General features: G+C 52.7%; 1 pseudogene; it reads left to right on the top strand.

Annotated features, from left to right (window-relative positions):
• The first annotated feature begins 9,981 nt into the window (after nt 1-9,981).
• LOC129065530 (b(0,+)-type amino acid transporter 1-like) lies at nt 9,982-17,858 on the top strand (annotated as a pseudogene).
• The last annotated feature ends 5,808 nt before the right edge of the window (nt 17,859-23,666 follow it).

Genomic DNA, 23,666 nt, shown 5'->3' with positions numbered 1-23,666 from the left:
TTGTCTCAACTCTATCTCAACATTTACAGAGCAAAGAGCAAATATATTGTCTTTTTAACAAATACAGCAGAAAGGACAAAATAAAAACAAATTTTAAAAAACCCTCCAAATGCTAGAAACTAAAAAAAAAAAACAACTAAAAAACTATTAAAAAGGAAGAAAAAAATCTGAGTCTAAGAGTAAATAGCATTTACGGGCTTCATTTTACATAAGGGATAATCAGATCAATATATCACCTAGTCAATGCCACTATAGAGTGGAATCGGACCCTACAGAGTTCAGTGAGGTAAGACAAAGAAAGTCTGAATGAGGGAAATGAACAAGGAAGTCACTTGGGCGAGAGGAGCACCCGGCGTCACTCTCACTTCTCACTGGGCACAGGCGGGTCCCGCAGGCCCTGCGGGTTGTGTGAGCCACAGAGGAGCCGGGCAACGCTGACCTAGTGCCTTTGTGTGGCGGCCCTGCTGCGGGAGCCCCTTCTCTGTCTGAGACTCATCGATCCCGGCGCCAGCACGACTGTTAATCATCACAGCCCAGGGAGCAGCCTCTCGAGTGTGAGCCTCAGACCGGGGGAGATTCCACCGCGTCTCTGGGGGCAACCGGTTCGTTCTAAAGTCAGTGTCACCCAGCCTCCTGCTCCCACACTGGGGGCGTCCCCCCTGCGGGCTCTTCTGGGAGTGTGATGCGGCCTGACTGGGTGGTCCAGGGAGGAGAGGGGGTGTCCAGTGAGGGCCACGGGGCTCAGATAATGGGGGGCCCCCAAGGGAGGACTGGAGGCTTGGGTTCAGCTGCAGCTTTGGAGCCAACAGCGGCGGTCTGGGGGTGCGTGGGGCGCCTTGCGCTGAAGGAGCGGAGGACGAGGGCAGCTCTCCAGGGGCCTGAGGTGGGCGCAGCGGGCCTGAGGGGTGCGGGCGGACCGGAGACTCCCCGCGGGGGAGGACTGGCCGGCGTCCTGGCTGCGGGTGAGGAGGCGATGGCAGGCACGGCTCAGAGTTTGAGCCCTGGTGGCCAGGGGTTGCAGATGGCATTACCTGGAAGAGCGTCTCTTAGACAGAATTCTCATGCCAAAGGTTGATTAGGCAGTTCTCCTGGGAGCCCCGTGGGAGGGGAGGGAAGGAAGCAGGATTGGGAATATGGAGAAGTTGAGACACAGTGCAGCCTCATTGGAGAGTTCAGCCGGCCCTGCAGGGATGGCCCCGTAGAGCTGTGCCAGCCTGGGTACTGGGGCTGGCACGGTCCCGCCGTCACTGGGCGCCGGAGGGGAACCTCCCAGGGAAGGAGAGGCCTCAGTTGAGGAGGCTCCCTGCACCCGAGGAACCCCAGACAGATACTGACAACCAGGGTCCTCTGCCAGCAGCACTCCCAGCAGCTGGGGGGATATACCCATCATTCCTGAGGGACACTGGTGGCCTGTCACAGTGTCTCCCATAGTAAGGGGACACAGTAGGGCTCATGGGAGGAGTGGGTTCGGGGAGGGTGGTGGGTTCTGTTTGGGACACGCTGAGTTTGAGGCGTCTAAGGGGCAGGCAGGTGGGGCATCCAGTGGGCTGTGCCATGTAGGCCTGAAGCTCTGGAGGAAGGTCAAGGACAGAAATACAGATTGAGCGAAAACACAAAAGTGGAGTGGAAGTCAGAGGAACTGACGGGGCAGCGTGGGGATTCATTTGGCAGCTGCTCCTCAGAGGGTCCTCGAAAGAGGAGGCACCTGGATAAGATGAGCAAAAACCAGTGGGTTCGGGAAGTCCCCGTTCGGCTGGAACTCTGGAGTTGAGTGGCAGCCCTCCTCACATGCAGTCGCTGTGCACGTCACCTGGAAATGCTGACTGAACGATGAGAACCAGGGCCTGGGGCGCTCCCAGGGTAAGCCTCCCCTTCAGCTCCCTCCATCTGCCACACCCTCCCTCTGCCATCGCCCTCTGCCAGTCCTTTGCTTTGAGGCCTCTGGCCTCCCTCCCCGCTGCTCTCGCCCTCTTTCTCCTCTGACCAGTTCCCTCTCCTTCCCTCCCTCTGTGCCCACCAGAGGGCAGCAGCTTACAGTCCAGGCCGCAGCGTCCACTCTCAGCCTTTGCCAGTGCTCTGCCCTCTAGTGGGGGGGCGGGGAGTCGATGGGGGCAGGCACAGAGATGACCTCAGGCTCCTGGGGCTCCTCCCCCAAAAGTCAGGCCTGTACTGGGAAGGCTCCTGTGTGGTGGGAAATGCCGTGTTCAGTAAAGAGGGCAGGAATTGTTTCTTCTTTGTCCTGCTTTGCCCAAGTGGTCAGCTGTACCTGCCTTGAACAGGTGGGGACATTGAGGCTCGTAGAAGGGCCACGACCTACTCAAGACCTCGGCACGGACAATCCCTTTCCCCTGCTTGCTCATGGGACTGCAGGTCCACAGAGCTGTCAGCAACTGGGGCTGGATCTCGTTCCCACCCTTTGAGCCCCAGGGCATTCTTGAAAGGATTCTTCCTGGAAATAACAGGTTTCAGTGTTGTTCAGAGTGTCAAAGGCCGAGGTCTGGTCCCGGGCTGTTCCATTCCACCTCACCTGGAAGCCGCACCCAGGCCTGGCTGCCCAGGTGTGAGGCCCCGGAGGCCCCTGGAAGGACTCCTTGTGAGCGACTGTAAGTCAGAGGAGCTGCGTGCGAGCAGTGAGCCTGGGCTTGCGTTCCGAAGGCACGGTCAGGCCAAGGAAGACTAAAAGTTTTTCCAAGTGAGATCTAAACAATGAAATAACCCGGTTGGGGAGGGGGCATGCTGGGTTTAAACTCCTGCAACAGCAGGTCGGGGACCAGAGGGCTTGCCCGCAGTGAGATCCCAGGTGAAACCCCTGCCTTCGCCTCCCACCCCTCCCCTACAGACGTACAATAACTAGACCAGCTTCAGAGCTGTGAGAGCTTAAGGGGCAGCCTCGGCTCCTTTGGGCCCTGAGAGCAGCTCCGGTCAAGGGGAGGTTTGAGGAGACAGACCTAGGAGTGCAGGGACTTCAGGAGCAAGTCGCTGCCCTGACCTGTGTCCTGCAGACTCTAGATGCCGGGATTCCTACCCTGAGCTTGGCCGCATGGTTCTATGGAACTTGTCCATTTCAGTCGCTTTGGCTGAGCTGGCTCTGTGCCCCCTATTCCTTCCAAAAGGACACGGAAAGCCGACAAGACGCAAGGCCTGGATTGTGCTAAGAAACACCACAAAAGAATGGCCCTGGCTATAGCCTGGGAAGGCCAGAAATGGAGTGCCAGGTGGCTGGCGCCCTGGCCTGTGGCCACAGATGTGGGTAAGTCCCAGCCCAGGGCCTCTCTCATTCCTGTGGGCTCGTTCCAGTGACCTCCATGAAGGCCCCAATGGAGAGTCAGGCCCAGCTGTTTTGCGGACGTCTGGTTTCACCAAATTCTTCTTTCTTTCTTTCTTTCTTTCTTTCTTTCTTTCTTTGGTTGCATTTTGGTTTTTCCTCCTTCTTTAAATTTTCCAGAACAGAAGAAATATTATTATTCCAGTCGTTGGCCTATCCTACACGTGACTCACTCCTGTTTCCTCTCAGAGTAGCACAAAGTAGGGAGCGCTGGCCTGTTGAGATGCTGATTTGTGGGGTATGAGGGTGGTGTTTGGGGATCTTAAAGCAGTGTCTTTGGTAACCTCTACTTTTTGGCTGTCCCCTGGCTCTCATCTCAAGGGTAAAGCCTGATGAACTCCCCCCAGAGCTCGTCCCATACAGAAGTAAGTCTTCCATTCGGTCCACGGCAGCCCCTCCCCCGTCTTCCTCAGGCAAGAAGGGAGGCGTGATGGAAGATGGATTTCACCCAGACTGGAGGTAGATAGCTCACTTCTCGGGCTCAGCAAGTTGTAGAAAGAATGACAGAGAGGCAGGAGAAACGAGATGTCAGAGAGATGTGTCTGGATTTCCTCCCCCTGCCACACACATGGTGGGAGTGTTATATAGATAAATAGATTAAGGGGAAGACCAAAACCAGAGGGGGTTTCTACCTTACTCCTGGTTTGGAACTCTGGGAAGAGACTGGTGTGCAGGGTGACCCTGACAATTGGAGACAGACCCTGTAAATGTCCATGTAGTACAGTGGTTTAGAAGCAGGACCTGAGCTGATGCCCCTAGGTCCCCAGGTGGAACAGAAAAGACCTAGATGTTCTTGCATGCTTCATAGCTGGATGTGCTTGGAAAATCAGTGGGTCGCCACTGCAGGGGACAATGTGAGGTCACCACGGTGGCTGAGAGGTGGCTAGCCTAAGCTTTAGGCCAGATGGAAAGTAGAGCTGAGCTTCCTCAGGTTCTACACCATGGTTAATGGAGGTGGGTGTGAGCCAGTCAGAGTAGAGCCATTGACATCTCCCTGAGGCAGGATGGTCTGAAAATTCACCAGCTGTGGACCACTGTGAGGAATGTCCACATGATACCAGTATCCAAGCGGACAAAGGGCATTGTGCTGAGTGTGGAGGACCCCGAGGCAGAACATGTCCTTTATCATAGTGGTCCCCAATGTTTCTGGCACCAGGAACTGGTTTTCTTGCTCGCCTGTCTGCCCTGTGGCCTGGTTCCCAACAGGCCCCAGGGGTGGGGACCCTGGTTTTATCGCACTTCTAAGGCCCCTTGTCCCATGGCTACGCAGTCACGTAAGACCCCACTTGTACACAGAGGAGTAGACCTGAGAGGAAATGTGAACAATTTGGTGTATACCTAAAGAGACTGAATTATTTAAACAGATTGTTTTGTCTAGAAAAATTGGAGGTATCATTAATAAGCCAATTTAAATTCTTCCACCCAGAAGGGTGGGATTATCTCGATTAAAGAAAATAAGGAAGCTACATTTCCGTTGCACAGCTAAGGAACAGCTTGCAAATTTGTGACCTGCCACACTTGGTAGGCAGAATGTTCTGGTCTAGAGGGACAATCTCCAGTCTTTTTCTATTGGGCTGCCTTCCTCTACATTTGTTCGGATCAAGGGGTACAAATGAGATTTTATAGAACATTGATCTCTCTGCATGCACACTCCTCTCCAGAACACTGACTCTGGAATCTTTTTTTTCCCCCTCTGTAGATGGTTCTTTTCCAAGTATATGTTATACATTGAATTCTCTGGATTCAGAGTTTAGTGGAGAGTTTGTTTATTCACACATTTTCTTATTAATACTCGTACCCATTTACTCACTTATTTCTCATCTATTTATTTGTTCGCTCACTCTCTCACTTGCTCGTTCATTCTCTCACCCCTCCACAAAACATGTCCTGATACTCCTGCTGAGCTCCACTGTACAAGGTACGGCAGCAAATGGGAACTGTTTCCATCTTCCAGGAGCTCACCTGGTGAGAGGGGAAGCTAGAAAAAGGAAGCAAGGAGTCTGAAAATGAAAGAGAAGATGGTAAGGGCCAGAGAGGGTACAGAAGCTCAGAAGAGGGAGAAATCTCTGGAAGGGCCATCTCACGTGGGTCATCTCACGTGGGCCATCTTGACCTGCTCTACTGGGAGTGGAGTTCCCTAACATTGGGCATGGAGGTTGCAGTCACCACCCCGCACGGTGGGAGTCACGAGCTGGCCCTGTGGCCTGGACCCCGCGCTGCCTTAAGTGGTGCTTCAGTGTCATCACCGTGGAGCAGGATGGTATCGGATCAGCTCATCCGTGGGCCCTGCCAGCGCTGTGTCTTCAGGACTCTGGGTAGGGGGTACCTTTGTGCCTCACTGGGGATAGGTTAATATTTCTCTAGTTTTCAATAGAAAGTTTGCATTTATAAATAGCCTCTCCCATACCCACAGCATGGTGTTCTCTGGGTGCTTGGTGTTCTTTATGCAGCAAAGGGAGTCAGGTCCAACAGATGGGGCTTTCTAGAAGCTAGCAATTGCTGGACCTGGCCTAAGGTGGCATGTCTGCACTTCCACTCTTCTAGCAAAGTAGCTGATTGACAGGAAGTCTGGCTACAGACCAGCATAAGCACCCTTCCCCGGCCTGTGGCCTTGGAGATATTGGAGGGACAGCCACAGGGAACGACTGGACTCCTTGCTACCCTGGTGCTGGGGGTTCAGGGGCAGATTTCCCTCAAAGGTACCAGAATTCAGGCTTTGGGACCCTTCACTTGAACAGACCCCTTCTAAAGTCCTGCAGCTAATCTTTTTAAATAAAAAATTGAGATAAAATTCAATTAACATTAACCATTTAAGTTATTTTGAAGGTGCAATTCAGTGTGGTTTTTTTTGTATATTCATAATATTGTGCATCCATTTGTACTGGCTAGTTCCAGAGTATTTTCATTGCCGCCAAAAGAAACTCCATCCCCATTAAGCACTTCTTCCCTAATTTGTCTTCCCCTCAGCCCTGGCAACCCCTAATCCACTTTCAGTCTCTATGATCGACCTATTCTAGCCTTTTGATTTAAATGCAGTCACACAATGTGTGGCCTTTTGCGTCTGGCTTTTTGCACTTAGCATAACGCTGTCAAGAATCATCCATGTTGTATCACGTATCCATTCTTTTTATGGTTGAATAGTAGTAGTTCACTGTATGGATAGACGACATTTTGCTCATTCATTCATCAGTTGATGGACATTTAGGTTCTTTTTACCATTGGCTATTTGCTGCTATGAAAATTTGTGTACAAGTTTTTGGATGAACATACATTTTTTTAATCCTTGTGGGTATATATACCTGGGAATGAAATTGCTGGGTCATATGGTAAGTTCATGTTTAACTTTCTGAGGAACTGCAAACTGTTTCCACAGTGGCTACACCATTTTACATTCCTATCTACAATGTATGAGGGTTTAAATTTCTCCACATCCTCACCAACAGCTCTTATTTTCTGTTTTTCAGATATAGCCATCCTAATGGGTGGGGAGAGGTAGCTCATTGTGGGTCTGATTTGCGCTTCCCTGATAACTAATGATGCTGGACATGTACTTAATGGCCGTTTGACTATCTTCTTTGAAGGAAATGTATTCAAATCCTTTGCCCTCTTTAAAATTAGATTGTTTGTCCTTTTGTTGTTGAGTTGAAAGAGTTCTTCATATATTCTGAATACCGGACTCTTATCAGATATAAGATTTGCAAATATTTTCTGTAATTCTGTGGATTGTCTTTCACTTTCTTGATAGTGTCCTCTGATGCATAAAAATTTTAAATTTTGATGAAGTCCAATTTATTTCTTTTGTAACTTGTGCTTTTAGTGGCACACTTAAGAAACTATCACTTACTCCAAGCGCAGAAAAATTTACAGCTAAGTTTCCTTCTAAGAATTTCATAGTTTTAGCTCTTACATTTAGGTCTTTGATCCATGCTGAGTTAACTATTGTATATGGTGCGAGATAGGGGTCCAAATTTATTCTTTTTCACGTAGATATTTAGTGCCCCAGCAGCATTTGTGGTTGCCTTCTAAATTAGAAAAAAAGAGGAGGTGAAAACAAAAAAAAACTTAGTATTATCTTTGGTATTTCCTGTGCTGATACTTTTACCAGGGTTCTTTATTTCTTCATGTGAACTTGAGTTACTATTTGGTGTCCTTTCATTTTGCCTGAAAGACTTCCTTTAGCATTTCTTGTAGGACAGGTCTGCTAGTAATGAACTGTCTCAGCTTTCGCTTGCCTGAGAATGTCTTAACTTCTTTTTTTTTTTTTTTAATTTTTTTTTATTTTGAAGGATAGTTTTGCTGGATATAGGATTCTTGTCTGACATTTTGCCCCCAGCACTGTCATGTGTCGTCTCGCTGCCTTCTGGCCTCTGTTATTTCTGATGACAAAATCAGTTGCTAATCTTGCTGAAGGACACTTGTACGAGATGAATTACTCCGCTCTTGCTGCTTTCAAGATTCTTTCATCGTCTTTGACGTTTGATACTTTGATTAGGAGGCGTCGATGGCACAAGGTTATGAGATGCTCCTGGCACTTTCACAGGGATGAGGTGCCCTCACTGGAGTGTCATGGATATAGGACAGGGGTTGCAAATGACAGCCTGTGGGACAAATCTGGCCTGCTGTCTGTTTTTGGTTTTGTTTTTGTTTTTTTTAATGGCCTGTCAGCTAAGAATGATTTTTGTACTTTAAAAAAGTTTAAAACTCAAAATAAAAATACTGTGTGACACGGGAAAATTATATAAAATTAAACTTTCATTGTCCATAAGTAAAGTTTTATTGGAACGCAGCCACACACATTCATTGACATATTGTCCATGGCTCTTTTCTCACGGCAATGGTACAAAGGCCCCTGACTCCACAGGGAGAAGAGAACTGGAACCTTTGTGTTTAGAACCCTCTTGGATGCTGCCCTATCTTCTTCCTTCCTTGGCTAATTTTAATCAGGATCCTTTAGGTGAAATAGAAGGTTTTGGTGAGTTCTGTGTGCCCTTCTAGCAAATTATTAAACGTAAGGGTGGTCTTGGGAGCCCCCAAGCTTGCCACTGGTGGCAGAGGTGAGCGCGGCCTAGTAGACCGTCCTCAGACGGTGCGGCTGGCCAACGTTCACAGCATCCACCAGCACAACCCCTGGAGGGGAAGAGTTTTGACATTTGGGGGTCCTAGCTCCTGCTGAGCTCTTATCAGCAAGTCAGCTGACTTTTCTTCCTGAACCTCCAGGATGCTCTCCCTTCTGATCTTCTTCCCCTTTAAGTGTTCTATCTACTTGCTTTTCTTATCTGCTTCTCTACCGTCTTCTCTTTCTTCCTACTGGGTAGGAATCTGGAAGGACCCCTTTCTGAATCTTGGAGAGCTCCCTCTTAGGAATTTTCTGAAGACAGCGGCTGTATATTTTCGGAGGACCTAGGCCCAGTAGGCTTTCGTGCAGCAAGAGGAGGAGCCAGGACGGACATAGGGAACTAGTGACAGAGGAGTCCCTTACACCTGGGCAACTGTGTATGAGATCCGAGTCGCCCATATGGCTGGATTGAGCCAGGTCAGTCGGTACCTTTCTGCCCACTTTGGATGCCAGTATTTTTACCTTAAATGCCAGTGAGTTCGATTGACTTTTCTATAACAAAACTAGTAAAGCTTCTATAATGCAATATTTTAAAAGTATAAGGGGGATCAATGAAAAAGTTATGCACTATATTCTGAAAGGAACATTATTTGTAAATTAATGCGATTGTTAAAATAAATTTATAATATAATTTCAGATATATATGTATATACATGGATCTGAAACTAGGGAACTGATGGAGCTCTTTGCTAGATAGTCATGGCTAACATTTAAGGAAAGCTTATTATACATCATACGCCAGTACAGCTTCTTCGAATGGGCTATGTTATTCCATTCTTAGAGCAACTCTCTGTGGCGGGTACTATAATTGACAGAGGAGTAGCGTGATGTCCAGAGACCTTGTCCCAGCTCACACAACTATGAAGGACCAGAGCGGGGATTTGAATGCAGGAGGTCCACTCCGGACCCTGTGCTCTTGCCCTGCTGCCCTTCCTGCTGGGGGATAAGCTCTGTACTGCAGCATTTTCTTTTTTATTTAATCTTTCTTGTATTTTTTTCAGTTACCATTTAGTCCCCTTATACCACCTTCCCCCAACTGTACTATTTGGATCCTCTCTTTTGATCATCTCGGTTCTTCTTTACAGTAGGGCTCACACAGTTTTAATTGGAATCCTGAGAAAACGGGGATTTTAGCGCCTGGCTGATAAAACTGTTGTAGAAATTCGTAGGCTCCGTAGGTGCCATTGCTCAGCAACCATACTGTTGGCACAGAGCACTCATCCGATTGTTATTCCGCACATATTGCTGTGGAATTGGGCAACGGGGGTTTCTGCTGGAACCCCTCTTTCCTTGGTCTTCCCAGGGCTCCATGCGCAAACAGCTCCTGCAAATGCCTTTCCCGGGGTCTGAGCTAGACAGTGGCTGGTAGATCAGTGAACACTGGGAACTTTCTAAACGCCGTGTTCTGGCTCTCTGGCCTCTGGCCAAGGCTCCCAGGCACTATACTCATTAACTCCTGCAGGAAGCCCAGAGGACCCATCGATAGGTACCAGAGCATCTGCTTCTGCCCAAGGACACGCGCGACTATTGAAGTCCTAAGATGCGGAGGAGTCAGGAGAGAGATGGTGGCCAGGGGTGGCAGGGCAGGAGCCAGGTGCTGGGGCTGCGGCGGAGGAGGGAGCTGGGTCTGTAGAGCACTTGTCCTTGGTCGCTGGCTCTGTGGTCAGCTCTGGCATCTTTGTGTCCCCACAGGGGGTCTTGGCCTACATGGGCAGCCCTGGGCTCCATTTTGTGGCCTGGGCAGCCTGTGGTCTCCTGGCCACTCTGGGTGCCCTGTGCTTTGCTGAGCTGGGGGCCCTGGTCCCTGAATCCAGGGGGGAGTATGCTCATAGCTTGCGCACCTTGGCTCCTTGCCAGCCTTCCTGGTTGTCTACGAGTTTGAGCTGGTGGGCCGTCCAGCCGCCATCGCTGCCCTCTCTCTGAGCTTTGCCGTGTATGCAGTGGCTCCCTTTTACCCTGGCTGCTCCTCACTGCCCCAGGCGGTGCTCAGTGGTGTGGCTGTCACTTGAATCCTGCTGCTGCTGCGGGTCAACTGCTGGAGCTCGTGGCGGGCCACCACGCTGATGAGCACGTGCACAGTCACCGCAGTGTCCTCCTTGCCGGTCATGGTCGGGGGAGGCACGGTGGTGCTGGGCCAAGGCTGAGGCCATGCTGAAGTGCTCCTGTCCGCCTTCCACAACACGGCGCAGCAGACCAGGAGCATCAGCATGGCCTTCTGCCAGGACCTGTGCTCCTTGGACGGCCGGGATAGCCTCAGCTATGTGGTGGAGGAGCTCGGGAACCCACAGGCGAGTGTATGGTACTGCTCTGGGGGGGCCAAGTTTCTGAGCATCAGCGGTTTTAGTTACCGTCATATGAGCTAACTAAGACTGCGAGAAATTGGCTGAAAACAAGGGCTCCCATCCTGTACTCGTGGGAATTGAATGCCAGCCATTGTCTGCTGTGAGTAGTTTAAGGAATTATATAAGTAATAACTTCTCCAGTAAGCAGAGGACTTCATGGTATCTCCCCTATGGTCTCATTTTCCTGCCCTGCGAGGTAGGCTTTATCATCCCATTTTTCACATGAGAAAACTGAGGTTTAGAAAGGAGAAATGATTGTGGTTTTGAGGTCATTCCTCTAGCAAGAGGCCATGTGTGATGACTCGGTTTGATATTGCCTGGCTTGTCCTCTCTGGAACATTGTAGTAGATACTTAACTCACACAGGCCAATGCATGGGAACCAGGGCAGGACACAGCAGTGTGGTTTGGGACAGGAGAGTGGGCCAGTCCTGCCTGGCTCATCCACCTGTGAACCTGGGGCTGGCCAGCCACAGTCCTGGTGGGGGATGGGTCTGCAGTGCCCCTTGGGGAGCATTTGGAACATTTGGACTCTTGGGTCACTAAGGATATTAACTTCTTGCTATAAATATATTTGCTTAGGAGGCTGTTTGTTTTCTTGTTCCCCTGCAGGAGTTTTAAATTCTTATAGGATGAGAACTGCCAGTCTTTTCCCCTCTGGCCTCTGGCTTGGCTTAACGGCTTTGGCTCAGCTCTGAGCAAAAGCTCTCTGGAGGGGGATTTGGGAGACGTTGTGAGAAGAGATTGGAGACTGAAGTCCAAGAGCAGACAGAGACAGAAGTCCTGGGACCTACTTTTTATTCTTGCATGTAATTCCTTGGGCCTCAGTTCTTCGTCTATGAAAAAGGACCATAATAACCTCACAGGGCTTTGGGGTCGCAAGCGGTGTAATCACTGCAGCTGATGGCTAGGGCTCTGAGTACCGCAAACAGTTGTGATTTCGGGTGAATGGCTGGTGGGCGCTCAGGCTGGCTCTGGGCTGGGGTGGGGACCCCAGAACAGGGCACTGGCTCATTCTTTTCACAGGAGTTAGACCCCTCTCTTTTTCAATCCACCCAGGCCCGGGGTTCAGAGCTGAGCCAGGGAAAGAGCACGGGGCCCAAAGATGAGTGAGACAAGTTTCCATGCCACTGAGCAGGGGCCGGAGAGCTTTGCCTACGCGGTCGGAGACTTAGTGTGTCTTAGGCTTTGTGGGACCCACGATCTCTGTCATGACCACTCGACTCTTGCAGCATGAAACAGCCGAAAGTAAACAAATGAGCGTGGCTGCATCCCAATAAAAATTTATTTACAAAAACAAGCAGCAGCCTGGCTTTGGTCCATGGGATCTGGTTTGCCGATCCCTGCTGTTTACTGAGTATTTTTGACAAACATGGTTTCAAAGCAAAGACAAAGCCTTCCCTCTGAACGCTGGGCATTTGAACCTCTGGCTGTAACTCTGCCCTTGGAAGCACACATTAGGCGGATCTTTGTTTCATGCTTTTTGTTAAGAAACTGTAGAGCCTGCGCCAGACCAGAACCAGCCTGATGCCCGTGTGTCTGGGGTTTGAGTGAAAAATTAAGGTTCTTCAGGATGAAACCTGAAAATCTCTCTGTTCCTGCGGTGTCTTCACCAGAAACCCGCCTGTGGCACAGGTGCAGGGCTCTGTAGCTGTCACAGCTCAGTAGCTGGTGGGCGGCTTGCCCGCGATGAGTCAAGCTCAGAAGCAGTCTGGGCCCCTTCCTTCCGACTCCGTGGGGGGCAGGGCCATGCACGGTGGCCGCTCACCAGCTGAGGGCACCCCGCCAGGAGGCCCACGGGTTGGGGAACTCCGGCCTCTGCCTCGCTGGGCCCACGCAGAGCCACATTTCCAACACTGGGATCATGAGGAACTAGTGGCTATGAGGCCATTTTTTTGCCCTCAGATTCTCAGGTTTTAGAACTAGAAGGGAGGTGACAGACCCCACCTCATGTAAGAATTTATTGTTATCTTATTTGGGTCACTCGCTCAAGTTTCCATGTGACCTGCTAGGTCAGGTGACCTACCATCCTGGTTGCTCAGGACTGAGGGGGTCCTCAGGGATGCTGGACTTTCAGTGCTAACATTGGAAAGTCTCAGGCAAACTGGGGCAAATTGGTCACCCTAACTGGTCCCTGCCTTTAGGGTAGGAGAGGGCAGCACAGAGGCTTGGCTACAATAAAGCAGATGTGTTTTGTTGGGGCTCTGCCTCCACTTGCTGCTGGCGCTCAGAACAGGGAGATTCCTGCGAGGCAGAGCAGTTTGGTGGGCTTCCTGGAAGAGGAGGCCCAATAAACTGGTTCAGAGCCCCTGCTCCTAGAGCCTTTCCCGCCCTCTTTGCTGCCCCTCACAGCTGGCAGAGAGGCAGAGCTGTGGGAGGCCCATTTTACAGATTCCCAGTGATCCCAGTTTCCAGTGATCCAGTTTTTCACTCTGGGGGTTAGAGTAGAATCCCTGGATGTAATGGCCCTTACTCTGGGCCTGAGCCCTGACAACCCAGATACCTGGCAGGGTTGGTATGGTGGGTACTGGAATATTCCAGCTGAAGTGATCAGTGATCAGCTGACTACGGTGATCTTTAACTTTCTTGTCTCGTCCCTGTGTCCCTGCTCAGTGGTTGCCCCTGGTAGGAATCCCTCCCTTTTTCGCCTGCCTGAATCTCTCCCATTCCTCAAGGAGACCCCAGGGTAAGGCTCTGCTCATTCCAGAAGCTTTGGCAAGGGCTCCTCTCCCCTCCCCACCCTCGTTAGCCCCTCTGTACCTCCCCTGCACTGACTGGTTTGCACCCCCCACCCTAGCACGTCCGCCTGTTTGTGTGTCCATGCCATGGGTCCCTGAGCTCGTGGAGGAGGAGCATGTGCCCTGCAGCCAGGACGAACTTAACGCTGTGCTAAAGGGCCTGAGGAGGATCTCGCTGCCTAACACATGGCCTCTTCTCTCCGACTCTGCAGCAGAACCGGGTGTGGTCACTGATGATCACCGTCCCCCTGGTCACGGGCCTGCACATCCTGGTCAACATCAGTTACCTGCTGGTGTTGTCGCCAGATGAAATCCTTTCCTTGGTGCTATGGCTGGGAGGGGGAGGGTGGGGTTGAGTAATGCGTTCCTAGGCCTTGGGCAGACGATCAGGATCGGGAAAGAGAGTGCCCCGTGGGGACTAGAAATTGCTCTGACGTCTGGCTCGCTGGGTTTCCAGGTGGGGCCTTACGGCAGCCTTCCACTTTGCTGCTGGGGCTCCCTCCCTTGATCCTTCTGTTGTCCTACGAGCCAGGTTCTGGGGGCCTGGGCCTCTCTGGCGCCCTTGGCTGTCGCGCTCTCGACATTTGGCTCTGCCAGCTGGATGTTCTTCTGTGGAAGCTGCGTGTGCTATGTGGCCGCAAGAGAGGGCCACACGGTGAGAGATGGGGGTCTGGCCTGGCAAGGTGGTGCAGGCTGCAGGTGGGGCGCTAGGTAGGACTGCAGGCTAAGCTCTCTCCTGCTGGAAGCCTAGCATTTAGCCCCACACAGGACTTTAGAACGCAGTGCCTTCTTCTGAGAACAGGGCTTAAGCCTTCCATGCATTTACACTTGTACCCCATCTGGTCCCTTTCTTTCAGGTTTTGGGAGAGCACTGTGCTGGCTCATACTGTGGAGGCTATAGGTGATGGGGACCTTTGTGCACACCAGTGGTGTGGGGGCAGCAGGAGGCACCACAGGAACAGAACCAACGTGTACCCTCTGGGCCACTCCCCTGGAACGCGCTCTATCACTGCTAGCTTTTGCTGCATTTGTGCAGAATAATAGACAGCGCTCACATCTCAGGGTCTGACAACGAATGATTCCGGTCGCCACGAGTCAGTGGGTCAGCTGTGGCTCTGCTCAGGCTGGGCCTGTGTTTGGGTCTTCTCCTTCTGCCAGTGAGTCTGGGGGCATGTTTCACCATGGCAGCAGCAGGCACTCGGGAGACCAAGCCCAATCGAACAAGCATGGGTAGAGTCTCTGCCCTGTTACTCCTGCTCGCATTTCATTGGCCGAGCCCAATGTCACCGGATGGAAACTATTTCTCACCCAGAGGCGGGGAGATGGGGACCGGGTGTTTGCTGAAAAATAAAACAGTCCACCACGATGGCCCACTGTCCCTCGCCATGCTCCAGCCATACCTGTCCTGCGCTCTCCTCCGTCTTGCTCTGTCTCCCCAACCCCACCTCTGTCCCTCTTCCTGTCCTGGGGGTGAGCAGTGGAAAGTCAAAAGACCTGGCCAGGCACCTGCTTCAGCCTCCAAGCTCCGGCCCCGTATCCCAAGCTATTTGGGTCTTGGCTGGTCTGGAAGGACAGGCCCCTCCAACCTGTTCCCTGAGCCTGGTCACCCGAGGTGAACCACAGAGCTATATCCAGGAGCCATGGGGACTGGGAACTCTTAGGTTGGGCACACTGGTGTCCAGAGTGAGCTTGGCAGGGGGAGAGGACAGAGGGCAGACGTCCACTGTGGCTCCCTGGGGGCCGCCTGCTCCCCTGCCTTTCCTCCCCAGCCCCAGCTTCTATCCATGGTTCATGTGCATCGCCTCATACCAACTCTGGCCCTGATGTTCACCATGGCAATGACTTTGGTCCTGGTCATCCCAAGAGACTTCTGCACCACGGTGAACTTTTTGAGGCAAGTGACTGTCCTCTCAGGCTGAGTGTCTTGTAGCCCCTATGTGCACCTACTCACATATGTGTGCATATGCATATATGTGCAAAAATATCCATGCACACTTCTGGAAGTCCCCTGTGTGTACCACTATATCCCCACCCACATGTACCCACTTCTGGAAGCCCAGGCTCTGGTGCCCTGCACACGCACACAATTTCAGCCATTCTCCTCCAGTTAGGTTTCCAAAATGAAATGTGGCTCCCTCCTCTCTTGCTCTGTTTACAAAAATTCAATGAGACAATCATTTCACCAAGAGACAGACAAGTTAAAGCCTTGTGTTGTCTTTGTCACTGTTTTCTTTTGTTTCTTTACTCTGTCAGTAAGATACCAATAAAGGATATCCAGGCTTTACTCCCAATACTGTAGCATTTGGCTCTGGTGGGATGTCTCCTTGGGGTCCGCTCTGCATTCCGGAGTCTGACCCAACATATCCCCATTGAACTCAGGGCAGGCCCATAGTCAAGCACAAGCAGTGATCGCATCCAAGTCGGGAGGTGACCTGACCCCCTTTCGCACTTTCTCTGGAGCAGAGGCGATGGGCAATTATGCTCTCCAGCTATAATTTTATAGCCTCATTTGAAGCTGGCTTAATGGGCAGATCCTTAAACCAACAGGCAAGCAGAATGTCTGGGTGCAGAGGGAGCTCTCGGTACTTTTTCAAGCATCACATGTCTCTTCTTTTGTTGTCATAAGCATAATGAATCTTCCGGGACAGGAGATGCAGTGCTCCATGTGACTCTCTTCAGAACATTAAGTAACAGACGTGGTTTTTCTCATCTTCTTCCCGTGAGAAAGGATAAATCATTCTGTGGTGAGAAGATCAAATCCATGGTGACCACAGGGGGTCTCCGGCCTGAGACTGGGGGGCATGACTGAGAATGTCCCAGCACAGTGTGAGGATACTAGGGGTTCATTTCATCTCAGCCAGGACCCAGTATCTCTGGTCTTAACTGCTTCAAGAGATGGCCTCGTCTGGGCCCTGCCTCCAAGCTAGATGGGGTTTTCATCAGGCCTATCAGCCACTCAGTGACCTCCACTGGGACAGCAGGAGCCAGGGGGCTGGGTGCTCAGGGCCCACCCATCACCAGCTCTAAGGTGGAGGGATTGGCTATGAGGGTGCTGGTCCCTGAGAAGAGCACAGGGTTCCTTGAGATCCCATCAGGCTCTCTATTTTGGGAGACACAGGTGCCCCTCCCTCCCTTTGAAAGTTGTCTTCTGTTCAGCCCGGGGCAGTCAGAGGCTTGATCAGAAGCCACCTGGGGACAGCACTGTGCAGCGCCCCTCTGTGCCTGAAGGTGAAAGAGGCGGGAAGGGACCAACGTTGACCCTCCAGTGCATCCTTGTCCTCAGTGTCCCAGCCTCTGTCCTTGTCTGCATGGATCAGGGGAGCCGAGGTGGCTTCCAGGCCCTGGATGAGCTTGAATCTCTGCCCCAGGTTTGCACCTGCTACAGGCCGGCCTGTGGCAGGGTCTGGTAGAGAGCGGCTCGAGTTTGCCTTTCAACTTCCTTGCCTGGGTTAGCCATGGATCTACCATCAGCTGTCTCCTGTGCTTGTGGATGAAGAAGAATCTTCCCGCCCTTATGAGGTAGACTTGGGGGTGATCATTGGGCTTTTTCAACTCTAGACTGCTGCACGAGGCAGGTCGCATTGGACCACAGCTTCTTTGAAGACACCGAGGATGCAAGGGTTGGCCACTGTCATCTCTGGTAGGGAATTCTGTGTTTCCTTGGGGGTGAGGGGCACCTGAATCGCAAGGCATTGACTCTGCTTGCTGGGGACTTATTCATCCTCTGGCGGACCCCATGGGAGAACAACAGGAGACAAAGGCAGGGGGAGGCATGCGCACAGCTGGGTTCACAGAGCACTGAGAGGGTCAGGCTGGTCCCAAAGCTTCTGCTCCCTGAAGGACCTCCTGTAGCCCAGAAGGTGGCTCCCCTGGCCAGGCAAGCTATCATGATGATGGCAGGGACTGGCAGGGAGGAGCTGGTGGCAGGTGGGAGCAACAGGAAGGCAGGTAGGAGGGGCAGCCAGGGGGCCATATACCACCTCCCACGCACCTCTTCACCATCCAGGTCCCCGCCCATTGCAGGTCCCCACCATCATCCCTGCCATCACGTTCCTTGCTCCTCTCCACCTGGTGCTGGCACTCGCCATCAACCATCCCCATATGGAGCTCCTCTCCGTCTTCCCGTGCCTGCTCAGCAGATTCCTGCTCTATTTCCTGTTTGTCTACTTCCAGGGCGAGGCCAAGTGCTCGCAGGCAGCCCCCCCTGCATCTCCAGCTGCTCCTGGAAGTTGCTCCAGCCACTAAGAATGTTGACGAAAGGGCTGGACAGTTCTGCTCCGCCCTCTTTGCTGCAGACAACTCTATCATCACACTAGTGGCCTGGCCAGCTTTTCTGTAGGTTGACTGCGCATAATTCTAACCAGCTCTTAAAGTGCCATGACACAGCTGTTGTGGCATTTTGGTTAATTGCCCAGCACAGAGTCCCCCTCCCTCTCCCCTGTGTCTTCCCTGAGAAGTCCCCCTTCAGCCCAAGTGGCTCTCACGCTGCACGGAGTGAAGGGTGAACAGCATCTTTAGAGCAAGCCTCCCATGAGAGGGGACTAGACCAGCCTATCACCAGTGCCAGGCGATCTGGTGAAAGACAAAAAGGCAGAGAAACGCTTAGAAGGTGAGACAAGAACGGGGCAGAAAGAGCCACTTGGCAGAGAGGAGCACACAGCGTCACTCTCACTTCTCACTGGGCACAGGCGGGTCCCGCAGGCCCTGCGGGTTGTGTGAGCCACAGAGGAGCCGGGCAACGCTGACCTAGTGCCTTTGTGTGGCGGCCCTGCTGCGGGAGCCCCTTCTCTGTCTGAGACTCATCGATCCCGGCGCCAGCACGACTGTTAATCATCACAGCCCAGGGAGCGGCCTCTCGAGTGTGAGCCTCAAACGGGGGGAGATTCCACCCCGTCTCTGGGGGCAACCGGTTCGTTCTAAAGTCAGTGTCACCCAGCCTCCTGCTCCCACACTGGGGGCGTCCCCCCTGCGGGCTGTTCTGGGAGTGTGATGCGGCCTGACTGGGTGGTCCAGGGAGGAGAGGGGGTGTCCAGTGAGGGCCACGGGGCTCAGATAATGGGGGGCCCCCAAGGGAGGACTGGGGCTTGGGTTCAGCTGCAGCTTTGGAGCGGACAGCGGCGGTCTGGGGGTGCGTGGGGCGCCTTGCGCTGAAGGAGCGGAGGACGAGGGCAGCTCTCCAGGGGCCTGAGGTGGGCGCAGCGGGCCTGAGGGGTGCGGGCGGACCGGAGACTCCCCGCGGGGGAGGACTGGCCGGCGTCCTGGCTGCGGGTGAGGAGGCGATGGCAGGCATGGCTCTCAGGGTTGAGCCTGGGTGACTTGGTGAACGTGGAAATAGGGAAGAGGGAGGAGGGGCAGGTTTGGAGGAAAGGGAGGCCTTTTACTGCTTTTGGCTGGAAATGCTGTGGGACTTTCCTGTGGAGATAATCAAGTGAGTCTGCATGTCTGGAGCTCAAACTCCACGTCAAGGTGGAGGATGCATACAAAGGAATAACGGTGGAAATAGAAGCCTCGGACGTGAATAAGAGTGCTGGAGACGTACACTTTTGATGCCATAAATAAGCTGTTCAAGGGAGTGACCAACCGCATCGAAATCTACCAGGCCTGTTTTACAGCTGCCCCCACGCCCCCACGTACACACATGTGCTTACTTCCTGCACAGTCTCAATACTCACGCCCCAGGCTGGAGATTCAAGACCGCGCCACAAGGAGGAGCTCTCAAAGATCTGTCCTCTTAATGTGGGGGTAGGGCCTGGTCCAGGCCGGCCCCTGGGTGCTCAGAGGACAGGCAGCTCCCTTGCGGTCGGGGTGGCCTTCACCACCTCCTATCCCTAGAGCCACCTCCGCTCCTCACCCACCACACTCAGAGTCCTGGCCCTGGGTCCAGCCTGGGTGATGTCGCAACAATTCATCAGTGCTTGGAAGGCTGAGGGGGTGTTGGGGTGTTTGGGTGTTTTGTTTGCCTGGGCCCAGGCCCCTGGGTCTGGCTCCTGCCTCCAGCTGCCCCTTTCTGGTACTAAGTGAGGGACACGAGAGCCATCTAAACACCTGACCCTACCTGTTGTCCCCTGGGAGCCTCTCTGATGCCACTCGCCCACTGGTTTACTTGCCTGTCCCCATCCCCAGCCTTTCAGCTCCTGCTCTCTGTTGATAGCTTTCTTGTGGCTGCCCTCCTCTGAGGATGAACGGACCTGGCATTGCTCCCTGCTGCTTCCAGGCGGATGGGCTCTTGCTGGGGAGAAGCTGGCAGGACACCTCGAGCAAACAAGAATGCCTGCCAGTCTGCTTCTGGTGCTCCCATCGGCAGAACCTAGCAGGAAACCAGCTGACAAGGGACACCTGGAACGTGCTGAGCTCCAGCAGCGCAAGGTGAAGTGTGGGCCGGGAGCTGAGACTCGGGCTGCTGGAGGACTAGCTAGCACAGCGCCCTCTCCTGGCCTGGCAAACTCTCACCCGTCCCCTGTGTTGGGTCTTAGCTCTGGCGCTGTTCACTCCAGGCAGCTGCATCTGGCCTCAGTCCCCACGGAGCTTTGCACCCGAACCCCGGATCCACTTCTAACCAGCACAAACCAGCTTGCAGAGAAGCCCGCTCTTTATGTGTCTGCCTCCCTCCCTCGGTGGTGAGCTTCTGGAGGAGAGAAACTTCTTCTAGCAACGTGGGAAATCCTCCGGGTGCACCACGCAGCTCGGTACGGCTCTGCTGAACGCCGGTTCCAGAGTTTGCAAGCGATACTCTGGAAGAAAGCGAGAGCGGGGAGAGCAGGCGAGGAGCAATGCTTTCACCCCGGGTTCGCTCTCCCACAGGGGTTCCTAGGCACGGCTCCCTTGGTTTTTCTCTGACAGTAACGAGCATGTATTTAACCCCTGGCTGGGACCAGGTGGTATCCTTCACACTTCACGTGTATCAACTGATGTAGTCTTTACAAACATAGACACTGAAACACAGAAAGGTTAAGCAATTTGCCTGATGTCACACGGGTAGAAAGCGGTAGAAGCAGGGTTTGAATTCAGGCAGCGTGAGTTCTGTAGCCTAGGCCCTTGCACACTTTTTCGCCCAAGGATAATGGGAATTAGGAAACTGTAGCCAACATACGCTGATGCCAGTGGTAATAATACTACTAACATGGAACAATATCTCCATTGTAGCAGACACCTTTCCATCACATTACGCCATTCTAGGAGAATACCTCTTTTCTTTTGGGGAACTGAGCCTCCCAAACCTGTAGTTCTAGAAAAAGCTGCAAAACATAGTACCCCATATCCACGGGTGGACAAGTGACCCAAGTGGGACCAATGAGAACCTTCTCTGGGACTCTTCAAGCCCCTACTAAGAGGTGAGGGGAGCTCCTCTTGCAGGCGAAGCTGGCAGATGCTCCAGGCTAATGGGAGAAGCGAGACCCACAGGAGAAGGAACTGGTTGGCAGGGAGCTGCAGGGGTGAGAGAGGAAAGCACCTCCCTTCTCTATCCTGGGTTTTGATCCTCTGAGCCAGTAAATTCCTCTTCATCCTCATCTGGCTCATGTCTGGTTTCTCACACTTGTGACTGAAATAGCAACTCAGTGTTCACAAAACCTTTTCTGAGGAGATCGATTTTTATATTAGCCTGAGGAGACAGGCAGGGTCAGTAGCACATTGTTGTTTCTCAGAGGGGAAACTGAGGCTCGGAGCAGCTAAATGACAGGCCAAGCAGCAAGTGAGCGGATGATGAAGCAGCCGGGTGCTCCCCTTGGGCCAGGGGTGTCTGCCTCTCTGCCCGTACTCCCACGGGCCCAGCGGAGGGGTGTCTCATTGCACACCTCCCTCGGTGCCCGTCTCTCACTGTCTCAGAGCCTGGGGCTCAGGAATCCACCCGCCCAGCACCTCGCCCACTTCTGGGCGCCTTCATGCCTTGCAGGGAAGCTCCTCCTCTTGCCAAATCAGATTTGGGCTTCTCTTTCTGGCCTGGACCCCAGCGCTAGGAGGCAACTGGGTGCAGGTGTCTCCTCTGGCCCGGGGACTGGAAAACTGGAGGCACCACTGGGTTGGGAGCTTGGGGACCCAGTTTAGGATTGCCAAACGGCAGCTACTGCTCCGAAGCCTAGTTTAGAGCCTTTTTAAGGACGGCAAGAAGAGCGGGGGTGGGGGAGAAAACTTCCTGTTTACTGCTGGCGTCAGGGAGACGTCCTTGTGTGGTTACTTCAGCCCCCACGCCCTCCCTCAGGCTGACTCACAGCCCCGCCCACCCAGGGTTAGAAGGCCATTGGCCCCAGGGGCCAGGTTTGTTCCCCTGGAAGCCATCCGTGATGACAGCAGCCTGCCTGAGGCCTTTGTGCATGCCCATGACTTTGGTGGCTCCCCGATTCACAAAGAAAGAAACTAGGGTTGCCATATTTAGTAAGAACTAAAAGAGAGGATGCCTAGAGATATTTGAACTTCAGATGAACAACAAATTCTTTTTGTGTGAGCATGCGCTGTGTTTCACCTGTGCACTCTTAAAGATGCTCGAGTCCAGGGACGGGGAGGGGCCAAGTGGCTCCTGCGACCAGCAGAGAAGGCCTGAGTGCCAGGAGCGCGAGGCCCCAGCGCTGGAAAAGACGGAGTCTCAACGCAAGGAAAGCAAATTCGCCCTCCTGCCCCCTTTCTGCTCCGCGTGGGCCCTCCGCAGGTTGAATGCCGCCATGTTGGTGGGGCGATCTTCTTCCCTCAATCCACAAATCTCTCCTGGAAACCCCTTCAAAGGCACACTCAGGCACAACATTTACCAGCTGCCTGGGCCTCCGGTAGCCCAGTTGAGTGGATGCAGAGAAGCAGCCTTCACATTCTCCTCTCCCCTCATATTCTACTCCTCTCGCCTCCGCTCACCCTGTTTCTTAATGACTTTCTTGCCTACTGGGAGGCACCCAGTATTGGTTTGCTGGTTTTATCTCACACTGTGGAGTATTTTTGAACAAGTCTGTTCACCTCTCTGTGCCTCAGTTTTCTCCTCTGTGAGACAAGGAGGAAGTTCCTTGTTTCCCTGCTTCTTAAGGGAGTGGAAAGGATGGAATAAGAAAGCGTTGAGCACGCTTCACTAATAAACTCTCTTTCCCTTTAAACTCTAAAAAGAAAAAAAGAAAGCGTTTAGCAAATGTCTAAGGACTTGAGCACCTGGCAGGGGTTGGTTAAGTTACACGCTGACTCCCTTCGCGGGCCACCAGGTGGGCTGGGAAAGGCCGGCTGGGCTGTGCCGGCCCGTCCACTGGACCCCAAGAAAGGGCCCTACAGCGGGTCCTGGCTGCAGCCACAGCGCCTCTGTCACTTGGGCTATATGATCTGCTTGACTCTACGGTGGCGGCGATGCCAGCGGTAGGTGGAGATGCCATGCAGAGTTTGTGGCCAGTCCCGGTGAGAGAAACACAATGCAGACCCCTGGGTTCCGGGAACGAGGTCATGACTTCTGGGGCAGAGAACTAAATGTCTTTTAAAAAACCACCTCTGACATATATCTGGGCCCTAGGGCAGATAGAACCTCTGAGCATCGGGCACCAAGTGACCATGCAGAGGGAGCGGGACCAGAGAGCCGGTCAGCAGGGAGCCCAGAAACCGCACGCCGCCCACCACAGCTGCACCTGTGCCCCTCCCCCATGCTCATGGCCGCAGGGAGGATCTGAAATGACCAGCTGACGAAAGAGGAAAAAGCCTAAGCTGCCTTCATGGGTAGGTTTCCTTGGTTACATGGGAACGTCTCAACAACAACCTCTCAACAACAACCTAGCTTACAGCATAATGAAAGTTTCTTTTCATTCCTTCACTTCCTCATTTATACATTAACTTCACCCATTCATTCCATCCTTTCTCTCCTAAACTGCCTGTGCTTGGGACCTGGGCTTCCTCTGACAGGACCTGACGCTTGGGTCTTCCCTCGAGTGTTTCTTCAGCACGGACCTTTACGTGACATCCTTTCCAAGAACATTGAAAAATGCTTCATTCCCTTTCATCTTACAAGAAAGCAAAATGTAAACTCCTTGGGGGAAAAAGAAAAGAAAACAAAACTGAATTGCACTTCCACTTCCCTCTATGTCTATTGCCCATCCCTCATCTTCTCTCTACAGCCAGGCTCCTTAAAACAATTGGCACCAGCTGCCTCAGTTTCTCACGCGCTAGAATCCTCAACCATCTCCTCCGGCCAGGC

The sequence above is a fragment of the Pteronotus mesoamericanus genome, unplaced genomic scaffold (assembly GCF_021234165.1).
Source record: "Pteronotus mesoamericanus isolate MK-2021 breed Mesoamerican mustached bat unplaced genomic scaffold, CSHL_Meso_final contig_101, whole genome shotgun sequence".
Taxonomy (NCBI): Eukaryota; Metazoa; Chordata; class Mammalia; order Chiroptera; family Mormoopidae; genus Pteronotus; species Pteronotus mesoamericanus.
Note: the sequence above shows the minus strand (reverse complement) of the source record. Positions and strands in the feature narration are given on the sequence as shown.